Source organism: Pleurodeles waltl, chromosome 2_1 (assembly GCF_031143425.1).
Source record: "Pleurodeles waltl isolate 20211129_DDA chromosome 2_1, aPleWal1.hap1.20221129, whole genome shotgun sequence".
Classification (NCBI taxonomy): Eukaryota; Metazoa; Chordata; class Amphibia; order Caudata; family Salamandridae; genus Pleurodeles; species Pleurodeles waltl.
This window is the reverse complement of record NC_090438.1, coordinates 146,752,012-146,773,032: the sequence shown is the minus strand read 5'-3', so window position 1 is coordinate 146,773,032 and position 21,021 is coordinate 146,752,012.

Here is a 21,021-nt window from a genome sequence, read left to right as displayed (position 1 = left end):
AAGGAGAAGAAGGACTGCCCTGCTGGACCCCTGGCCTGCACCTGGACCCTGCACTCAGAAAGACTGCACCAGCTGCACACTTGGGCTTCACCACAAGAAGGACTTTGCCTGGCTTCCACTGGTTCAAGGAGGGACTCCCTGTTTGCTACAGGTGAAAAATTGCTAACCAGAGTCCCCTGCACCAACTCCTGAAAAAGTGACCAGCTGACCACTGCCCAGTGGCCAAAAAGGAGTTTGCGCCAGGTGCACTCTGGGAGTTGAAGTCCGCACTTCCCAAGGACCATCACAGAACTTCTGGACCCTTGGGGTGAGCTGTGGACCCCAAAAGAACCTTAAAAGAACATCTGGGTGAAGCCCCAGAAGTTTGGAAAAGATTGGAGAAATTTTAGAAAAAAGCTCCATAAAGTGACCGACTCGACGCGGAAATTCTAGCCGGCTTGCTTCAACCGCGACCCGGCCTGACTTCGTGGTTCGTCCCGGTCAAGAAAAACATCCGAAAAAGAGACTAAGTCCGAACGTAAAAAGTTGACCGGGACCTTCCAGCCATCGTATCCGAGAAGGGCTCCACGGACGTCGGATCAAGATCCAGGTTTACCCCGGTCGAAGGATTTTCATCTCGAAAAAACGACTAAGTCCGAAGGTAAAAATCACCACCGAGGAAACCGACTTCGCGTATCCGGACAAGGGCTCCAGGAGGTCGGATTCAACTGGCAGGTTCGTCCAGGTGAAGAAAAACTTCAAAATAAAGACTAAGTCAGAAGGTAACTTTTTAACCGAGGCCTCCCGCGACTTGTAGCCGAGCAGGGCTCCATCGCGGTCGGCCTGAAAGTTTGACTTTGCCCCGGTCCTGGTGCAACCAGATGACCCGATTGGCGCTTTTTGTTTCTAAGCGCTAGAATATAATAATACTTTAAAAATTCATATCTCCGGTTCCCCTGAACCGATTTTAATCGTTTTTGTGTCATTTTAAAGATAAAAATATAAGCTATTTTTATAAATTGGTTTTGGATTTTTAAACTGTTTCCTGTGTTTTATTTAATTACTGTTTTGTGATATTTGAATGCTTTACACTTTGTCTCCTAAGTTAAGCCTTGACGCTCGATGCCAAGCTACCAAGGGTAGAGCTGGGATTAATTTATTGAGACCTAACTGTACTTACGTGGAGGTTTGTGGCTTGTTGCTAGGTGTAGGTACCTACCTGCCCTACCAATAACCCATTTTCCAACATAATTGGAAGCAGCGACGGGATCCTGTACTTGTGTTCAATATCACGTTACAGTTTTAGATAAAACAAATTAAAAATCCTTTAAATTGTCCTAGTGCAAAAATTGTTTTTTTTTTTTTTTTTTTTTTTTTATTAATTTGGATTAATTTCAATTATTGAATTTTTGTAATTTTTCTAAATTCTTGTTACCAATTTTTGCAAAAAGTTTTTGTTGACACAAAACTAGGGAACCATGGAGCTTGATCTGGCTAGCCTACCCACACTGACAGTAGTCCAGCTTAGGGGGTTGTGTATTGAGAGGGGGTTGCCTGCAACCCCTGATCTCAGGAAGCAAATCCTGATTAAATCCCTGACAGCATGGGCTGAGGCCCAAGAGGTAGAGACAGAGGAAGCTCCAGAGGAGGAAGAAAAAGAGGAAGATGCTAACTCTAACCACTCAGGGGAGGGAAGGCATCAGACCCCAAGTGAGGGAGAGGAGGAACGGTCCTCAATGGATACAGTCACTAGGGGCAGACCCAAAGCTAGTGGTAGGAAGAGGGTCCTTTCAGGAGGAGTGAACCCATCCATCAGGGAAAGAGAGCTGGAAGCCCAGCTAGCCTACATAGCTTTGGAAGCAGAGAAGCTGGCCCTAGAGAAGAAAAAGTGGGCATACAAAGAAAAAAGAGATGGAAGCAGCGATAAAGAAGCTGAGGTGTCCATGGGTGGGGGAGTTTGCCCCAGATTACCCAAGGGGGTGGTCCCTGCTTATGTAGAGGGGGATGACATAGATAAGTGGCTGGAGGCCTTTGAGAGGGCACTCCAAATGAGAAGGGTTAGGCCTCAATACTGGGGTTCCCTTTTGTGGGAGTTGGTCCCCAACTCAGGGAGGGATAGGCTTCTGACCTTAAGGGGGGAGGAGGCAGATTCATACCCTAGTATGAAAAGGTGCTTAGCCAAGAAGTTTGGTCTGACCCCAGAGCAATATAGAATGAAGTTCAGGGACACCCAGAAGGTCAGTACCCAGTCTTGGGTTGACTTTGTGGACACCTCACTAAAGGCACTAGAGGGCTGGATTATTGGCAACAAAGTAAATACTTATGAGGGGTTATACAATCTGATCATGAGAGAGCACATCTTGACCAATTGTATCCAAGAAAGGTTACGCCAGCATCTAGTGGACTCTAAGCTGACCAACCCTAGAGAGCTAGGGGAGGCAGCTGATGAGTGGTTGAGAACCAGGGTGGTTGTCAAGTCCCAGGGGGGAGACTCCAAGAAGGGGGGGACAGGTCCCCAAAAACCTAAGGAGGGAGGTGGTAAGCCCACCACAGAGACTCCCTCTGTACCCCAGAACCCGAAGAAGGAGGAGAGTAAATCCCACTCCCAATCTGACATGCAGAGACAGGGAGACCCAGGGTTAAAAAAGCTCTTGGACAGTAGGGCTTGCTTTGACTGTCAGCAGACAGGTCACTTCAGAGGAGATGCAGCCTGTCCAAAGAAAGTGGTTAGCACTGGGCTGTCCAGTGTAGCCATAGAGGAGGATTCCTCAGATGATGAAGTCCTCCTAGCATTGTGCTGGGAGACAGGACCAGATGGTAAGCTGGTGATCCCTGAGGGTGGGAGTAGGCACTTCCACCACATTCAAGTGAATGGGATCCCTACCACTGGCCTGAGAGACACCTGTGCCAGTCACACTGTAGTGAGTGACCGGTTAGTGACCCCAGACATGTATGTCCCAGGAAAGACAAAGAAAGTCAGGATAGCCACAGGGGAGGTCACCTCTAAACCTGTAGCCATAGTGCCCCTAGAGAGGGAGGGTATCCTTGACTGGATTAGGGTGGTAGTCAGTGCTGACCTTCCCCTAGATTGTATCCTGGGCAATGACCTCCCAGAGGTGAGTCTGGTCCCAGATGGGGCGGTCGCCCAGGGCGCCCCCCCAAACCAAAGTCCTGGGGAGTCAGTCCCTACAGTTAGGAGACAGGGGTCCCCAAGAAAAGGAAAGAAGAAAAGGAAGGGTAGGCCACTCTTAAAGAGAGTTCCAGGGAGCCAAGGGCCTTCTGCCCCAGTAAGGGGGGAGCCCAGAATTGGCACTGGTGAGGCCTCACCTGACCCCAAGGAAGTCCTGAGTAGTCAGGCAGCTGTCCAGATGCAAGGTGTTGCCCCTGCACTGACAGAAGGGAGAGTGGAAGGAGGGTGTCTGCCACAGGAGGTGGTAGCCCCCCACTCTAGACAGCAAGAGGGGTGCCAGGACCCCAAAGATGCCCCTAAAGCAGCTCAGCCACCTGTCAGTGGAGAGCTTAGGGTGTGGTACTGGGTACTGACAGCTGTCAGTAGCCTCTGCTGGGTGCTAGCCTTCCTGGCAGCACTGTACTTGGCCTGGGAGGCAGACCCCAAGGCCAATAGCAAAGTAGGCCCCCTGACCCTGTTGGTCATGGTGGGGTTGCTCAAGTGTTGGGTGACCTCTTTGGGTAAGCTAGGTCTTGCCCTAGCAAAGTTAGGAGTAGGGGAGGTGGGCACCTCACTACCCAAGTTGGCAGAGAGAGAGGAGGAAGACCCCCCTAGAGGGAAGTTTCAGTTTGGGTTGGGTCCTTTTACTGTTGGGATGGCTTCACTACCCAGAGGGAGTGACCCTGACAGGAGGATATAAAGCAGAGTAGGCCCTGCAAAGGGACAGCCAGTTTTCTTCACAGTCTTCCTCGCCTAACAAGCCAGGAAGACTCTCCCAGGGTTGGGCTGAGTCTCCTGGGCGTGTGGGCTGGGGGGGGGTTGTGTGAGAAACTGGGGCTGATTGCAGAGGCCCCCTAACTTTTTGCCCCCATTTTCCACTTTATGCTGGTGTTTTCCTGACTCTGATGGTGCCCTGGGTACTGCTAACCAGTCCCAGGGCCTGTGCTCTGTGTAAAATGGATATGCAAATTAGGCTAATTATAATTGGCTAAGTTAACCTACCTATAAGTCCCTAGTATATGGTAGGGCATGTAGGTTTAGGGACCACAGCATAGGTGGTGCACACCTAGGTGCATTGCTGAGGTGCCCAGTGTCATTTTAAAAGCAAGCCTGCCTTGCTGGCTGCTTTTAAATTAAAGTTATATGCAAATTCGACTTTGGAATTAAAGGTACTTCCAAAGTCTTAAACTACCTTATTTTTACATATAAGTCACCCCTAAGGTGTGCCCTATGTGCCCCTAGGGCTGGGTGCCATGTAACTATAAGCAGGGACTTTATAAAAATAGATTTATAAGCCCTGGTGAGGTAAAAACAGCCAAATTCGTTTTTCCCTCATTGAAGTAAATGGCCTTCATAGGCTAGAATGGGCAGACTTTATTTTAAATTTTAAAGTCTCCTTAAATGTTACATACCAAGAATTTGGTATCAAATTGATTGTTATAATAAATCCCACAACTTCCAGTTGTTGGATTTAATATAACTAGTGCAGGTAAAAAGTTTAGACTTTACCTAAAAAGTTGCCAATTTCAGCTCTGCATTGTTTTTGCTGCTGTGCTCTGATTGGCCAGCCTGCAGCAGCTTCTGCCAGGCTACTTTAATGAGGTGTGAAGTGGCCTGACTTCACACAAAGGAATGTGCTTGGGGGAGAGAATCTCCCCTCAGCAGATGGTGAGGCAGGAAGGGGGAGGGCTGCCAAACTGGTCTTCAAAGGCAGAGAAGGACATCTGGAGCACCCAGCAACACCCCCACATCCTGCAACCCCAGACAGCTAGGGGCCCCCTTGATTAGATTAGGAGAGGGCAGGAGAGGGGTGTGTTTATGATTTTTAGCCACACCAGTGGGTGGGCTCAGCCAGATCTCTCCTCTAAAAATCAGATTCATCCATTTTGGATTTTTAGAGACTGTTGCCTTCTGGGATGGATTTTTGCCACACTTCCCAGGAAGTGGTCATCACAGGGGGACGACCCTGTCCCTGATTGGAGGACCAGGGCCCCCCTGCTTTTCACCCAGGAGCAAGGATAAAACTGGCAGACCTGCACCCACGCCTCAGATCCCCACCAAATTTCAAGAAGAAAGAACTACAAGGAGAAGAAGGACTGCCCTGCTGGACCCCTGGCCTGCACCTGGACCCTGCACTCAGAAAGACTGCACCAGCTGCACACTTGGGCTTCACCACAAGAAGGACTTTGCCTGGCTTCCACTGGTTCAAGGAGGGACTCCCTGTTTGCTACAGGTGAAAAATTGCTAACCAGAGTCCCCTGCACCAACTCCTGAAAAAGTGACCAGCTGACCACTGCCCAGTGGCCAAAAAGGAGTTTGCGCCAGGTGCACTCTGGGAGTTGAAGTCCGCACTTCCCAAGGACCATCACAGAACTTCTGGACCCTTGGGGTGAGCTGTGGACCCCAAAAGAACCTTAAAAGAACATCTGGGTGAAGCCCCAGAAGTTTGGAAAAGATTGGAGAAATTTTAGAAAAAAGCTCCATAAAGTGACCGACTCGACGCGGAAATTCTAGCCGGCTTGCTTCAACCGCGACCCGGCCTGACTTCGTGGTTCGTCCCGGTCAAGAAAAACATCCGAAAAAGAGACTAAGTCCGAACGTAAAATGTTGACCGAGACCTTCCAGCCATCGTATCCGAGAAGGGCTCCACGGACGTCGGATCAAGATCCAGGTTTACCCCGGTCGAAGGATTTTCATCTCGAAAAAACGACTAAGTCCGAAGGTAAAAATCACCACCGAGGAAACCGACTTCGCGTATCCGGACAAGGGCTCCAGGAGGTCGGATTCAACTGGCAGGTTCGTCCAGGTGAAGAAAAACTTCAAAATAAAGACTAAGTCAGAAGGTAACTTTTTAACCGAGGCCTCCCGCGACTTGTAGCCGAGCAGGGCTCCATCGCGGTCGGCCTGAAAGTTTGACTTTGCCCCGGTCCTGGTGCAACCAGATGACCCGATTGGTGCTTTTTGTTTCTAAGCGCTAGAAAATAATAATACTTTAAAAATTCATATCTCCGGTTCCCCTGAACCGATTTTAATCGTTTTTGTGTCATTTTAAAGATAAAAATATAAGCTATTTTTATAAATTGGTTTTGGATTTTTAAACTGTTTCCTGTGTTTTATTTAATTACTGTTTTGTGATATTTGAATGCTTTACACTTTGTCTCCTAAGTTAAGCCTTGACGCTCGATGCCAAGCTACCAAGGGTAGAGCTGGGATTAATTTATTGAGACCTAACTGTACTTACGTGGAGGTTTGTGGCTTGTTGCTAGGTGTAGGTACCTACCTGCCCTACCAATAACCCATTTTCCAACATAATTGGAAGCAGCGACGGGATCCTGTACTTGTGTTCAATATCACGTTACAGTTTTAGATAAAACAAATTAAAAATCCTTTAAATTGTCCTAGTGCAAAAATTGTTTTTTAATTTTTTTTTTTTTTTTTATTAATTTGGATTAATTTCAATTATTGAATTTTTGTAATTTTTCTAAATTCTTGTTACCAATTTTTGCAAAAAGTTTTTGTTGACACAAAACTAGGGAACCATGGAGCTTGATCTGGCTAGCCTACCCACACTGACAGTAGTCCAGCTTAGGGGGTTGTGTATTGAGAGGGGGTTGCCTGCAACCCCTGATCTCAGGAAGCAAATCCTGATTAAATCCCTGACAGCATGGGCTGAGGCCCAAGAGGTAGAGACAGAGGAAGCTCCAGAGGAGGAAGAAAAAGAGGAAGATGCTAACTCTAACCACTCAGGGGAGGGAAGGCATCAGACCCCAAGTGAGGGAGAGGAGGAACGGTCCTCAATGGATACAGTCACTAGGGGCAGACCCAAAGCTAGTGGTAGGAAGAGGGTCCTTTCAGGAGGAGTGAACCCATCCATCAGGGAAAGAGAGCTGGAAGCCCAGCTAGCCTACATAGCTTTGGAAGCAGAGAAGCTGGCCCTAGAGAAGAAAAAGTGGGCATACAAAGAAAAAAGAGATGGAAGCAGCGATAAAGAAGCTGAGGTGTCCATGGGTGGGGGAGTTTGCCCCAGATTACCCAAGGGGGTGGTCCCTGCTTATGTAGAGGGGGATGACATAGATAAGTGGCTGGAGGCCTTTGAGAGGGCACTCCAAATGAGAAGGGTTAGGCCTCAATACTGGGGTTCCCTTTTGTGGGAGTTGGTCCCCAACTCAGGGAGGGATAGGCTTCTGACCTTAAGGGGGGAGGAGGCAGATTCATACCCTAGTATGAAAAGGTGCTTAGCCAAGAAGTTTGGTCTGACCCCAGAGCAATATAGAATGAAGTTCAGGGACACCCAGAAGGTCAGTACCCAGTCTTGGGTTGACTTTGTGGACACCTCACTAAAGGCACTAGAGGGCTGGATTATTGGCAACAAAGTAAATACTTATGAGGGGTTATACAATCTGATCATGAGAGAGCACATCTTGACCAATTGTATCCAAGAAAGGTTACGCCAGCATCTAGTGGACTCTAAGCTGACCAACCCTAGAGAGCTAGGGGAGGCAGCTGATGAGTGGTTGAGAACCAGGGTGGTTGTCAAGTCCCAGGGGGGAGACTCCAAGAAGGGGGGGACAGGTCCCCAAAAACCTAAGGAGGGAGGTGGTAAGCCCACCACAGAGACTCCCTCTGTACCCCAGAACCCTAAGAAGGAGGAGAGTAAATCCCACTCCCAATCTGACATGCAGAGACAGGGAGACCCAGGGTTAAAAAAGCTCTTGGACAGTAGGGCTTGCTTTGACTGTCAGCAGACAGGCCACTTCAGAGGAGATGCAGCCTGTCCAAAGAAAGTGGTTAGCACTGGGCTGTCCAGTGTAGCCATAGAGGAGGATTCCTCAGATGATGAAGTCCTCCTAGCATTGTGCTGGGAGACAGGACCAGATGGTAAGCTGGTGATCCCTGAGGGTGGGAGTAGGCACTTCCACCACATTCAAGTGAATGGGATCCCTACCACTGGCCTGAGAGACACCTGTGCCAGTCACACTGTAGTGAGTGACCGGTTAGTGACCCCAGACATGTATGTCCCAGGAAAGACAAAGAAAGTCAGGATAGCCACAGGGGAGGTCACCTCTAAACCTGTAGCCATAGTGCCCCTAGAGAGGGAGGGTATCCTTGACTGGATTAGGGTGGTAGTCAGTGCTGACCTTCCCCTAGATTGTATCCTGGGCAATGACCTCCCAGAGGTGAGTCTGGTCCCAGATGGGGCGGTCGCCCAGGGAGCCCCCCCAAACCAAAGTCCTGGGGAGTCAGTCCCTACAGTTAGGAGACAGGGGTCCCCAAGAAAAGGAAAGAAGAAAAGGAAGGGTAGGCCACTCTTAAAGAGAGTTCCAGGGAGCCAAGGGCCTTCTGCCCCTGTAAGGGGGGAGCCCAGAATTGGCACTGGTGAGGCCTCACCTGACTCCAAGGAAGTCCTGAGTAGTCAGGCAGCTGTCCAGATGCAAGGTGTTGCCCCTGCACTGACAGAAGGGAGAGTGGAAGGAGGGTGTCTGCCACAGGAGGTGGTAGCCCCCCACTCTAGACAGCAAGAGGGGTGCCAGGACCCCAAAGATGCCCCTAAAGCAGCTCAGCCACCTGTCAGTGGAGAGCTTAGGGTGTGGTACTGGGTACTGACAGCTGTCAGTAGCCTCTGCTGGGTGCTAGCCTTCCTGGCAGCACTGTACTTGGCCTGGGAGGCAGACCCCAAGGCCAATAGCAAAGTAGGCCCCCTGACCCTGTTGGTCATGGTGGGGTTGCTCAAGTGTTGGGTGACCTCTTTGGGTAAGCTAGGTCTTGCCCTAGCAAAGTTAGGAGTAGGGGAGGTGGGCACCTCACTACCCAAGTTGGCAGAGAGAGAGGAGGAAGACCCCCCTAGAGGGAAGTTTCAGTTTGGGTTGGGTCCTTTTACTGTTGGGATGGCTTCACTACCCAGAGGGAGTGACCCTGACAGGAGGATATAAAGCAGAGTAGGCCCTGCAAAGGGACAGCCAGTTTTCTTCACAGTCTTCCTCGCCTAACAAGCCAGGAAGACTCTCCCAGGGTTGGGCTGAGTCTCCTGGGCGTGTGGGCTGGGGGGGGGTTGTGTGAGAAACTGGGGCTGATTGCAGAGGCCCCCTAACTTTTTGCCCCCATTTTCCACTTTATGCTGGTGTTTTCCTGACTCTGATGGTGCCCTGGGTACTGCTAACCAGTCCCAGGGCCTGTGCTCTGTGTAAAATGGATATGCAAATTAGGCTAATTATAATTGGCTAAGTTAACCTACCTATAAGTCCCTAGTATATGGTAGGGCATGTAGGTTTAGGGACCACAGCATAGGTGGTGCACACCTAGGTGCATTGCTGAGGTGCCCAGTGTCATTTTAAAAGCAAGCCTGCCTTGCTGGCTGCTTTTAAATTAAAGTTATATGCAAATTCGACTTTGGAATTAAAGGTACTTCCAAAGTCTTAAACTACCTTATTTTTACATATAAGTCACCCCTAAGGTGTGCCCTATGTGCCCCTAGGGCTGGGTGCCATGTAACTATAAGCAGGGACTTTATAAAAATAGATTTATAAGCCCTGGTGAGGTAAAAACAGCCAAATTCGTTTTTCCCTCATTGAAGTAAATGGCCTTCATAGGCTAGAATGGGCAGACTTTATTTTAAATTTTAAAGTCTCCTTAAATGTTACATACCAAGAATTTGGTATCAAATTGATTGTTATAATAAATCCCACAACTTCCAGTTGTTGGATTTAATATAACTAGTGCAGGTAAAAAGTTTAGACTTTACCTAAAAAGTTGCCAATTTCAGCTCTGCATTGTTTTTGCTGCTGTGCTCTGATTGGCCAGCCTGCAGCAGCTTCTGCCAGGCTACTTTAATGAGGTGTGAAGTGGCCTGACTTCACACAAAGGAATGTGCTTGGGGGAGAGAATCTCCCCTCAGCAGATGGTGAGGCAGGAAGGGGGAGGGCTGCCAAACTGGTCTTCAAAGGCAGAGAAGGACATCTGGAGCACCCAGCAACACCCCCACATCCTGCAACCCCAGACAGCTAGGGGCCCCCTTGATTAGATTAGGAGAGGGCAGGAGAGGGGTGTGTTTATGATTTTTAGCCACACCAGTGGGTGGGCTCAGCCAGATCTCTCCTCTAAAAATCAGATTCATCCATTTTGGGTTTTTAGAGACTGTTGCCTTCTGGGATGGATTTTTGCCACACTTCCCAGGAAGTGGTCATCACAGGGGGACGACCCTGTCCCTGATTGGAGGACCAGTGCCCCCCTGCTTTTCACCCAGGAGCAAGGATAAAACTGGCAGACCTGCACCCACGCCTCAGATCCCCACCAAATTTCAAGAAGAAAGAACTACAAGGAGAAGAAGGACTGCCCTGCTGGACCCCTGGCCTGCACCTGGACCCTGCACTCAGAAAGACTGCACCAGCTGCACACTTGGGCTTCACCACAAGAAGGACTTTGCCTGGCTTCCACTGGTTCAAGGAGGGACTCCCTGTTTGCTACAGGTGAAAAATTGCTAACCAGAGTCCCCTGCACCAACTCCTGAAAAAGTGACCAGCTGACCACTGCCCAGTGGCCAAAAAGGAGTTTGCGCCAGGTGCACTCTGGGAGTTGAAGTCCGCACTTCCCAAGGACCATCACAGAACTTCTGGACCCTTGGGGTGAGCTGTGGACCCCAAAAGAACCTTAAAAGAACATCTGGGTGAAGCCCCAGAAGTTTGGAAAAGATTGGAGAAATTTTAGAAAAAAGCTCCATAAAGTGACCGACTCGACGCGGAAATTCTAGCCGGCTTGCTTCAACCGCGACCCGGCCTGACTTCGTGGTTCGTCCCGGTCAAGAAAAACATCCGAAAAAGAGACTAAGTCCGAACGTAAAAAGTTGACCGGGACCTTCCAGCCATCGTATCCGAGAAGGGCTCCACGGACGTCGGATCAAGATCCAGGTTTACCCCGGTCGAAGGATTTTCATCTCGAAAAAACGACTAAGTCCGAAGGTAAAAATCACCACCGAGGAAACCGACTTCGCGTATCCGGACAAGGGCTCCAGGAGGTCGGATTCAACTGGCAGGTTTGTCCAGGTGAAGAAAAACTTCAAAATAAAGACTAAGTCAGAAGGTAACTTTTTAACCGAGGCCTCCCGCGACTTGTAGCCGAGCAGGGCTCCATCGCGGTCGGCCTGAAAGTTTGACTTTGCCCCGGTCCTGGTGCAACCAGATGACCCGATTGGCGCTTTTTGTTTCTAAGCGCTAGAAAATAATAATACTTTAAAAATTCATATCTCCGGTTCCCTTGAACCGATTTTAATCGTTTTTGTGTCATTTTAAAGATAAAAATATAAGCTATTTTTATAAATTGGTTTTGGATTTTTAAACTGTTTCCTGTGTTTTATTTAATTACTGTTTTGTGATATTTGAATGCTTTACACTTTGTCTCCTAAGTGAAGCCTTGACGCTCGATGCCAAGCTACCAAGGGTAGAGCTGGGATTAATTTATTGAGACCTAACTGTACTTACGTGGAGGTTTGTGGCTTGTTGCTAGGTGTAGGTACCTACCTGCCCTACCAATAACCCATTTTCCAACAACAGTCAACTAACCCTCTTCCTTGAGGAGAACTGCACCCTGAACACTTCCCAATCTGGATTCCGCAGCAACCACAGCACCGAAACCGACCTCATCGCTGCCACCAACGACATCAGAACTATACTGGACAGCGGCGAAACTGCGGCCCTCATCCTCCTGGACCTGTCAGCCGCGTTCAGCACCGTCTGGCCCCACACCCTATGCTCACACTCAGCAATGCTGGAATCTGTGACAGAGCCCTGGACTGGCTCACCTCCTATCTCACCTGCAGAACCCAGAGAGTCTGCGTCCCCCATTCCCCTCGGATTCAACCGAAATCATCTGTGGCGTACCCCATGGTTATGCTATGTTGAGGTCTGAAGCCCATCTGGGTGGGATGAAGAAGCTTATACTCTTCCAGACAGCCCATTACTTGTTTATTAATATATTTTTCAATTATTTTGGATGCTATTGGGAGGAGAGTAATAGGTCTATAGTTGCTAAGTAGAGAAGCATCTAGCATAGGCTTTTTCAGTAAACGTTTAATGATAGCATGTTTCCAGGTTTGTGGTAGCTTACCCGTTGTGAGAGAGTCATTGAGAATATTGGTTAGAACAGGCACTATGATGTCCACACCTTCGGCTAGTATGGACGGAGGGGCAGATTTTCTAAATGGGATCCTTATTTTGTTTTTGACAAATAATCCCCAAGTAATTCTCCTGTCATTGGCTGAAAGTTTGGCCAGGGATGTTAAAATAAGCTCTTGAGATGAGTTATTAGGAAAAATGGCCCGGATGTCAAGGTTTTTCTTTTGGAAAAAACAAGGAAGATTATTACTATGTTCTTTGGATGCTTCTATTAAATTGGTAGAGATGGGTGCATTCTATTTTTCCTTGAGTATAGAGAAGATCTTCTTACGGGGAGTTGAGAGATTGTTCTATTCTGGAGGCATAAGAAGCTGGACAACATCACTACAGCCCATAGGACACAAGCACCCTTGCCTCACTTTCAGTTTGATTTCGCCCTACCATTAGATGGCCCTCATTGTAAAGCCAGTCCGACTATGGGTCAGCATATTTCTACTGCAGTATGCTCTACCACACAAATCTCCACAATCATAACTTACTAATTAAAAGACATATCAAAGTAACCAGGGGGAGGGGATAGTATGTTGTGATGTTTATATACTGTTTTCCCTGATATGTCCATTTCTCCTCGTGCAGCCTACATAACTACTGTCTATCTATTACCATCAAACTAGATCACTGTATTACATGGCTCAATGTAATGTACCATTACAGTATTGAAGAAATGCAATAAACTGTCTGGGGAAAAAAAGAATTGCATGGTAAAAGTATGTACGTTGTATATTCATGCGTGGTAAAGGTTATGGGTGGTAATGTACTTTTAATGGGAGGAGCTAAGCTGGCATACCAATCTCAGGACGACTGTCTAATTTTGAAATAATTTGGAATCATTGCTTCCAGGCAGCTGCTCCACCATACCAAACAGTAACCATTAAACATTTGACAGGCAAATACAATGCACCTCACTGAGACTGTAGCAAACTTCATTACACTTTCAAATGTTGGATTCAAATGTTTGGCAGTGGTAATCACAACCTGTTTGAATCAAATAAACACATTCCTGCTGGTAAAATGTTGTTTCGTAAATACATTTATCTTGGTTTCCTAACATAAAACTGGAACATCTAAGGCAACAACAAAAATATATTTCCAGAGCAATGTTAGACTTAATTGCCAAACACCTCAGATCCAGTGAAAATATTCACTTCTTTCAGAGTGACTATTGGAACTATAAAGCTAAATGTAGGACTGAAAAGTACAAAAAGTAAAAGCCAGACCTGATAACAATGTTGATGCTCTCACCTCCGAATCACTGACGCAGATTCACCCAAAATACTAGGGGGCATATTTACAAGAAAGTAACGCATCATAGATGATGTGCCACTTTTATTACACCCCATTGCGGCCACCAAACAACACCATGTGTGTGCTTTATTTAAAATATGGTGCATCATGGTGCACGTTAGGCCCATAGCATCAGCAATTTTGATGCTAATGTGGCGCTAATCCACCAAAGTCAATGGAGGCTTATTGAATACAATTGGAGTGTCACTTTAACGGCTGCCTAAGTCAGGCATGAAAAATTACACTAGAAATGGGAGATTTCACTGCACCATTTATCTGGGCCTCCTAATGGGGGAATGCCCCCCTTGCATACATTATGCCTGCTGCAGGTATAATGTGGAGCAATGGGTTACAAAGCGGCACAATGCTTGCATTGTGCCACCTTGTAAATATGGTGCAACGAAAATGCCTCCTTAATTCCACATTATCATAAAACATTATGCTAATGTGGTGCAAGGAGGCGCAAAGGGCTTGTAAATATGGCCTCTCGGGATCACAGATGTAATATAATACTCCTTCTCCCTTCTGATGACATCAGAGGTGGTGGCATCATGTGCCCTTTGACCATGATAATATCACCAAAATTGACCTCACATGACATTCATATGTATATTGTCCGTCACTCAACATAAACATCTTTCTCTTTCTCACTAAAGAGACATGTATGATTTGTATCACGATTCTGGTACAAAAGTGCTTAACAAATAAAGGAAAATTGCAATCTAAAGGAATGCCTTCTTTGAGCAAGGTACGGTAGGCCAAGCCATAATATCGAAATTTGGAACACAAGTTGAGTAAAACAAAGATAGGCCTAACCATTAACATACCAGTATTTAGTGTCTGCGAGTATAAGACAACTAGTACAAATTATCTACAAAGAATTGTTAACCTTGAAGGTCAGTCCAAAGGTGACATACAATAAAACTGTAAATTCACTTTCTTCACTTTATGAATGTAAACCGTGGATATATTTCTTGTAAAATGTGTTTTTTTAAAGAAAGGAGTATTTTCCTCACATCCAAGGTGTTAGTAATTTTTGCAGGCTTTTACTTCACTTGCATGTGCATATGTTTACATGTATTCTGTTTTATTTCCATTTTCTATTGACTAATTTCTATTGTCTTATTTATAAGCAGCTCAGTCACTAGTAACTGCAATTTCTCATTGCTTAACATGCTACATTTTCACTTGGTACCTTTGTCTGGTAAATCTGAAGGACGTTGCTGCATTCATACTTCTACAGTAAGGCTGCAAGTAGAGAAAATAATTTTCCTGTCTTTTTGATATTCTGTGACGATAAACTACATGTAATCTACCCACTCCATGTCCTCAATGCATGCTAAGCCCTTCCCAGGCAGACAATAGCTTGGGGTATGGTAGTAAACTATTGCCCATAACCAGTAATCCCAATCCAGTTAGTTTGATAGTGCCTAGTGATCTTCTTACAGATGTCTTTATCAGCCTGGCAGCTAATTTTGCGCCTGTGCAGTGGCAGATGACTGGAATGTGCTGTCTTAAAGATACAGCACATTCCTGCACTTTTCGTTTGACTCAGGCAATGCAGTAAGAAGCCCTGTGGCGCTGCCCTGCACCAAAATATTGTATATATGCCCCTGAGTCTTTTTCACCTTTTATGTTTACCCTTTTTTTGAGGACTTGTCAAAGGAAGTTTAAGTAATAGGGTTTGTTTCAGTGGGGCTATGCCCTTTTGAGAGACACTCATATCATTTGAAGTTACAAGCTCCTCCCTATTGAAACCTGCAAACTCCAGGCCAGATTTACTAAGGGCTTGCTTTGCCCTTGCATCATGAGAGGTGACGCAAGGCAACACAAACCCTTATCTGGGATTTACTAAACCACGCAAAGCCATCTTGCGTGGCTCAGCAAGGTTTAGTAAATCCAAGGTAACGCAAGACAGTGCATTTTGTTGCCTTGCATTACCTTTTGGTAGGGAGGCTTTCCAAGGGTGGAGTGTAAGGATCCCCACACATCCACCCACGGAGTTTGGTGCATTCTCAGATTTACAAAGAGTTGTAAACCTTGGAATGCGTCATAATGGTACGCCTCACGGACTCAGGGTCAACAAGAAAAAATATATTTAATTTTCATTGTTATTCCTTTTTCTATGTGTGGTGCATTCTGCAATGCTTACTATAGGCCTACCTTCAGTCATGAAATTATTTTATGATAATGAACTTTCAATAGACATAACACAACAGAAGTTCAAAAACTAAGTCATGACCCATAATTATAAATACATATTGTTGTATAGCTATTTTAGCCATATTTTAGACACGTTATTTTAGCAAACTAGGCCTGCCGTTGGGCACTTTTGTCCGGATGCATTTTATTCAGCATTAGACATATTTGCGACATATTTGCGGAAAGCATTCACGTTCTTACCATGGCGCTTTGTGCTTTCCTTAAGGCTGCAGTCAGATAGGATTGCCAGCAAAAGTGGTACTCTGTGTCTCCAATATTCACAGAAACATACATATCCTACATGGGGGCATTTTCCTAGAATATCAACTGTTTTATTATAAAAACACTTCTTTGTCCCATACACGTTAGAGTGAGATTCCAGCCAGATGACCACGACTGCATGCTCATTGCTGGTTACCTTAGCTACAGCTGGTTGCTCAGACTACTGAATCCGTGGCCTATATGGGGACGGTGGCTCTTTAGACAACAGGCCTCCTTGCTCAGGTGTGAGGGATGATGTCTTCCCAGGGGGGAAACCTGAAGGGCTGATTAGGCTTATCACACTGTGTTCTATTGTGTTTTATAATCCTAGTTATTGCAATACATGCCATTTTATCTAAGATACAGTTGCTTCAATAAACCCTTATTGAATTATTGTCTGCCTTTGTTTGTCTTTGCTTGTGTGAGACTAATGTAACTGAGAGAAAGGGATGAGATTTGATCGACCACGATTCCCCTGAGGAGTCTTCCTTGTCATGTGCCCGGTTACCTGCTCTTGGGCAGAGATGAGGTACTGCTAGTTAGCGGGAAAACCCGGATTAGGCCGACAGGCATCACATGGTGTGGAACTGTACTTAGTACCCCACAATCTATGTAATTCTGCCACCCAAATCCAGTAGCCTCATTAGGATAATGGGGCCAATGCAACAATATGACACTGCATTAGAATACTTCAGTAAAAATGCAATGCAAGTAGGAGCAGCTCACCAAGGCATATATACACATAAGAAGCAATAGCAAAGGTGTGTACAACCAGAATATGGTCCAGAAATTTGTGGTACAAAAATATAATGGAAGATGAAATATGTATTTGCTGTGTTTAACTTCACAGACGTAACTCATCGATACATTTATATCTTCAAGTTACGTAGATGTGTAATTAAGGGCCGGATGTAGGAAAGGATTTGCGTCTCGCAAACAGCGAAAAATGCAGTTTGCGAGGCGCAAAAGCCTCTCCGCGATGCAGAAATGCATTTTGCGAGTCGGATCTGACTCGCAAAATGCATTTCCGACTCGCAAATAGGAAGGGGTGTTCCCTTCATATTTGCGACTCGCAACGCTATGCAATTTCATTTGTGACCGCGAAAGCGGTCGCAAATGAAATCGCAGTTACCATCCACTTGGAGTGGATGGTAACCCAGTCGCAAACGGGAAGGGGTCCCTATGGGATCCCTTCCCCTTTGTGAATGGAGACAAAAATATTTTTTCAGAGCAGGCAGTGGTCCAATGGACCACTTCCTGCTCTGAAAAAACCCGAAACTAAAGGTTTCGGTATTTTTTTCCAAGTGCAGCTCGTTTTCCTTTAAGGAAAACGGTCTGCAGATGGAAAAAAAAAAAACTGCTTTATTAAAAAGCAGTCACAGACATGGTGGTCTGCTATCTCCAGCAGGCCACCATCCCCGTGAGTGCCCAGACTCACAATGGGGTCGCAAACTGCGACCCACCTCATTAATATTAATGAGGAGGGTCTTTGCGACCCCATTGCGAGTCGCAGAAGGTGTCTGAGACACCTTTCTGCATAGTAAATTGCGACTTGCAATTTGCGAGTCACTCGGACTCGCAAATTGCAAGTCGAAATTTGTTTCTTTCCTACATCTGGCCCTAAGAGTAGTGAATCCATACTTACCTATATACATTTTTCTTCACTGTATTCTTGCTATCAATATTTTTTTGTTTTAATATTTTTGTAGCACAACTAGTTTTTTTGGTTGCTACTGAGACATGCATCACTATAGGGTGGTGAAATGTCCCTGTGGATTTTTAACACAGGTTGATCGAAATAACATCACAGGCCTTAAAAATGAGTGTTTCTATTTGAGATGGAAATGATCTCAGATATTAATGTCAGTCAAGTATTTCGTGAATATATTTCAGCATCTGTGAAATTTGTTTAAAGGGTAATGCAGGTGTATTACTTCTCAGGGTAGAACTGTATTTATACGGTCAACTAATTGTGAAAATGTGATTTTATTTTATAATTGCTCCTGGTGCATCGTTGAAGATGTGATTTCTTCTATATTTAGGAGCAGATGTGTGACCATTCAACTGTCATCTTAGTTCTTTTCTCAAGGGCATGAAAATATATTCGCATTAATTAGGAGGTAAACAGCATGGTATCTTTTATCAAAGGCTGCATTACTTGCCACTTATTTTTTGTTCCTGATTCTGTCCATCTCCCATCTGAAGATCTTATGGGAAAATAACATTTCACAACATGGCGGGATGCACTATCCAAAGCCTTTCCTTTCCCAGTCACATACTAGAGGGATGCTTCTAGCAAAATACCAGAAATCTATTTTATAGCCGTTGAAAATGAATCAGAATACACAGGTAGATGCTAATCACATGCACCCACCACAGACCCCGCAGACCCTCGTAAAACCATTTTAGTCCTAAAGGAGATTGCAGGAGGAAAACGCCAGCATGTGCTTTTTTTCCTCCAGAATTCTCACTCATTCAGTCCAGTGAATAAAGAAAAATAGAAAACAAAAAAGATCAGAATGACACCAAAGTAAAAGGCAGAGAGACGTTGAAGTGTACCTTGCTGTAAACCGAAGACACATATTTGTCATATATATATTTAACAGTCACAAATTAATTTTTGCCGTTCCCCCGGTTGATGCAACTGACATTTTTTTAGATAAATAACCTGTGAAAGAATGCACGGCCAATCATTATCAATATTAAGAAGAGTAAAGAAAGTAAGAGAAGGTCATTCGTCCACAGCCAGCATTTCCTCTGATGCAGTACATTACTTTGGTTATATTACAATATGTTACATCATGTTACTCCTTGTTACGTCATTGTAAGCAATGCTATGCTTTGTTATGTTCATTGACCCACAGAGCTACATTATTCGCCATTCTGAAATCATTGCACCACGAGAATGAGAAGCAGCTGCTGATACTGGGGCTCTTGGCAATTGTTGGTTGAAAACCAGACCTTACATCGTAGCTGTAAGTGGCGTTGACCGTTCACCGACTGTCTCTGGAAGTGGATCTCCCTAGATTTTTTGCCGAATCCTTGTTCAGCTGAGAAAACAATACTTATGATCTAGATGCTATTAGATCCCTCAAGATTTATATGACTAGGTCCCTTTGGCTTAGGCAAAAAAAACTTTTTGTGGGGGTAGAAGACATCTCCTCTGATAATAAATGAGTGAATTAGAATCCATGATTGCCTTGGTATACTCTTTTGCTGATACTTCTGTAACTATGGCTATTAAAGGAAGATCTACCAGATGCTTAACAGCTTCTCGGGTGGAATTCAGTGCAAGTTCCTCTAGATGGCATTTGTAGAGCAGAAACACATCTCTCATCATGTCTTTGTTCATTTGTAGGTGTCTCCCCTGAATAGCTCATGATCAACTAGTAGCTCTCGAGTCACCCATAAGTAGCTCTCCTGTGTGCAGCTCAGCCTAAAAAAAAAATGAAAAGTGTATATTCAAAACAAAAATCTAAACTTGTCTGATGTGATCAGTATTAAAATTCTACTATTCGTAGCTCTGGAAGATTTCATGGAACATAAGTATTTTTTACTTCAGAAATGGTTGGAGACCTCTGGTTCAGATTGCATAAATTACATAATAAGGATAAATGTTTGTGGAAGGTGTTTTGAATTCTGTTCTGTCTTAAGAGTGCTAGATTAAAATGAACTGTGATGTGAATTGAAGTCTGTTAAGTCAGAACATATTTTCTCCTTTGCAAAATCCATTCTTGCTTTGTTTTTCCTCATACTCACTAACTAGGATGTGGGACCTAGAGGTAATGGCCTGATAACTTTCTGGTAATTTTCATAAATTTTAACCATATTCAGCCCAGTGATTATGAAACTGACATTAAATGGCCTTTGTCTACATTTGGAATGTCAGTAGGATGCTGTTAATAAAAGTCTATTATTGTATGTATCGAGGGGGTAGGTTTGCATTGTCAGGATTCCTACAATTGTTTTGTCTCAGTGAGGTGAGACCACAACATAAGTAATGACTGCGGTGAGTACGAGGGAGGTAGTGGTAATAGGAGTGGCCATACAAGTAAATGTATAGGTGTTTATTAGCTCACAGGGCATTTCAGCAGTGGAATGCCCCCTTTTGATATGCTTCTCACTCTCTCCTAAGAGAGTTTCACACAAAAACATTTGCACAAGAAAATCTTTTTACAACTATATGTATAAGGAAACATTTGAAATTCAAATAACCTTGTAAGCTGGACTCGTAATATGCGAGCATGGTAGTCAAAATCGAGGCTTGTTTACCCAAATATCCAAATAATCTCCATGTTTGGCAAATAATAACCATACAATAAATGGACAGGTCCATTATCAGGAAATTAGAAAATGAACCACTGTTAAACTTTGATTACAAGGAGAAAAAAGACATAGGCAGAACCAAGATGATGTATGCTGCTGTTTAACATTGTCTAGTATCAAGGAATTATGTATAGGTTAGAATTTGCATTGATTGTCTGGTTGCATCGCTGATCCTTCATGCAAGAGAATTTTCAAATTGAATCTAAATCCAGGTGAAAGTGTCCCACTTAAATTATAATTGGCTGTAAAACAAGAGCTTTAAATTACATTCCCTGTAAGATGTGAACTCTCACAGCCTACTACCCCCATGCTTGGTCTCTGCCTTTGAGAAGTCATACAGCAAGAACCTTGCTATTTGCCAGTTTTTCCTTTACAAAGAATAAGTGGCTGTAAACAAGGCATTTTCTTGTGAAGGCAGCAACAGACGTGTAGTTATCCAAAAACAGCAAGGTGATGGATGGAATGCTTGAATTAATCTCAGCCACTGGCAACTGCTCAGGCTACATCCAAGTCCATTGTTTTCTTACCCGACATATGACCCCACTTTTGGTTCAACCATGTGCAAATCAGTCTTGACCCTGCTTGCCATGGGAACAGTCCAGTCCAGGTATTCCCTGGACCAGAAACAGGCATCCT